General features: G+C 47.7%; 1 long non-coding RNA gene across 1 annotated transcript; it reads right to left on the reverse strand.

Annotated features, from left to right (window-relative positions):
- Positions 1–355: 355 nt before the first annotated feature.
- LOC119867444 lies at positions 356–2327 on the reverse strand. Its single transcript, XR_005383552.1, has 3 exons — positions 2201–2327; positions 808–1028; positions 356–653 (listed from the first exon to the last, which is right to left on the reverse strand). It is a non-coding gene; the product is annotated as an uncharacterized LOC119867444 (long non-coding RNA).
- Positions 2328–2842: the final 515 nt, after the last annotated feature.

Consider the following 2842-nt stretch of genomic DNA (forward strand, 5'->3'; position numbering starts at 1 on the left):
GAGGAGATGACCCAGGCCTGAACCTCCCCTGGCCATGGTCCTCTCTCCCCCACCCAGATGGAGCATCTGCCTCAGGCTCACAGATGACCAGATTCTTCCAAGACCAGATTCTATGTCCTTTGTCCCCTGGCATTCAGTCTTAACCGTACTGCAAGCCTTGCTGACATTAGCACCTGCCACATAGCTTTAGTTTGGCCTTTGTCATTCATTGCAGGGCTGGATCAGACCTATTTACTTTCTCAACACCTCAGGGAGCAGAGGGGGCCAAGCTGGGGCTTCATGAAGTTATGTTCCTCTTCCCTTCACTGACACCTCCAGTTGCTGCTGGTTCCTCAAGATACCTTTGCTCCTAGTTTATTACAAGTCCCCGACTGGCCTTTTTAATGACTTCCATTCTCCCTTGTTGATGAACGACAATCAAGGAAGTTGCAATGCTATTTGTAACCTTGCAGCTTAGCAACAGCGGTTCTCTGTTACTCACCACTGGAACGGAGTCCGCAAACGGCGACTGATGAGAGTGTGGGTGCTCTCAGATTAAGTAATAACTCTTGGTTACAGGGGTCCCTGGCTGGGGGTCCAAACACTGAGACCAAGCTGGGTCTTGGCCCTCCCACTGATTGGACTGTGTGGCAACTTCTTTATCTCTGTGTCTTCTATAAAAAAGCATAAGCAAACATTCTTCACAGTTACCACAGGATTATATGTGTAAATGTGACTAAATAATTAGGAAATGCCATGGAACAATCAGGTAATATTAAGAATCTTTCTGTAAGATTTTAGGGCTGAAAATAAGATAGACGGACTTACTGGTCATGGAGCCCTCCCCTTCTACATCCCTACCCAGCGCAGAGCAGGGAGTGGGCAGCAGTGAGGCTCCTTGTGAAGACCAAATAAGACCACGGATGTGGAATATGTGCTTGGGGTTCCAACAGCTTGGTGCTAATCACACCTTGTCACTTATTCTGGCCTCTTGTCCAAGTGCTTCCTTTTCTGAGATTCCATTTCATCACGTGAAAAAGGATCTGCTCCTAAAACAAAGCAAACAAACACTGGTCAGGAAACCATTGGACTAGGAGGCTATTTCTAAAGTCCCTTCCAGCTGGATGATAAAATGACTTAAATATTTTTAAGAAATTGGTGTACTCGATGAAAATTCCACCCTGAAGTCATGTCACTTTCCAGTTAGTCAATAATCCGAGCACATCTGCTGAGGGAACTCTACTGGTCATCTTATGATTTTAGAAGCTCAGTCCCCAGCTTCACACCTTATCCATCCCACAGAGGGCAGTGCATGGGTCAGCAGACCTGGCCAGGAGTTCCTAGTAGGACCCTGGGCAAGAGGAGGACTTCTCTTCCTTATCAAACTAAAGGGCATGCACTCAATGTTCTCTGAGACAGTTTTCAGTTTAAAAGCCTATGAATCTAACTTCTCCGAGTCTCACTTCTAACAAGTCCTGGGCACAGGGAATCGGGCTGGCCTCGTGTGTGTACTGAGAGGCGCCTTGTTAGAGCAGATGGAGTGTGTCTATCATGGCGGCGGCGTAACCAGTCTGGTCACTTCAGATGTCTCTCCAATTAACACTCATGGCGGCGGCCAACTGCTCAGGCAACAGAACATGCTGGTGGAGAAGATGGCGGGAACTTCTGGGCGGGCTGCCACACCTATTATCCAAGCCTCAGAGTGGGAGGGGCCAGCCAGACTTTGCAGTGTGGGGGCGCTGGGGGGAGGGGTGGTAAAAATGGGAGGTGAAATGTGTGCAGGGAGATTTCTTTAGCTGTAGAGTCCTAGAAAGTTAGAAATGGAAAATGTTCATCTACTCATGGCCCTTACTATATACTTTGGTTTCACTTCCCTTTCTTCATTCCCATTGTGCCTGATGCAGTTTCTCCCACCATGACATGACCTCTTGCTCTTGCTTCTGGAGCCATCTCCCTGCCTTCCCTTTCTTTCCCACTCCAAACCATCCCCCATAAGACAGCCAGAGGGAGATTTCGAAAATACAAATGTGACTTCCGTTATCACCCTGCATTTTGGCGTTTTCGCTATTGCCTTCAGGGCAAAGAACCCAAACAAAACTAAACCCCGCAGCCTGATGCACCCAGGCTCCTGGAGATCTGACCTACCTAGTCTCTTACTTCCTCTTCCCTTCTCACCGCAGTGTCTCATCATAGAGGAATTACTTGAAATTCTTGAACTTACCAAACTCCTGTCCATATTCCTCCTTCTGCTTCGCTTCGCTTCTCTGTCTTGTGCACCACCTTTAGAATTCAACTTAGCTGTCACCTTTTCTGGGACACATTGAAGAGCTACCCTCTCTGAATCCTCATGATAGCCAGGTAACTGCAAGTAAAGCATTGCCGTGCTGCCAGGTGATGGTCCTTCCATGTCACTCTCCTTTATTACACTACGAGCATTCAGAGGGATGATATGTGCCCAACCCATTTCTTGTACTGAGGCAAAATTGACTTTGACATCAGATACTCTAGTGAGCTCCAGAGTTAATGTGTCTGATGTGGCGTTTGTGCCATTCCTTGAGCTGTGACCTTGGTTAAGGAGAACCAATTCATTAGAGAGTAGGTTCTTGGTAAATGTCAGTTGAGTGAGTAAAGAACTCTCCCCCACCCCTGCCTTCACAGTGAGGAAACAGGCCTGGAAAGAGGAAGTGACCTACCAGGGCTCACATGGAGGGAAGGTCAGTTGCTGGCTCTAGGAAATGCATCTCTTGACTCCCAATCCAGTGCTCATTCTACTATCCTACACTCTCACATGGTTTCAACTAATCCTCTTGTGTGAGAGAGCAGCAGACTGCTCTCACCTCATGGTATGTGTGCACAGACAGGA

The sequence above is a fragment of the Canis lupus genome, chromosome 34, assembly GCF_011100685.1.
Source record: "Canis lupus familiaris isolate Mischka breed German Shepherd chromosome 34, alternate assembly UU_Cfam_GSD_1.0, whole genome shotgun sequence".
Lineage (NCBI taxonomy): Eukaryota > Metazoa > Chordata > Mammalia > Carnivora > Canidae > Canis > Canis lupus.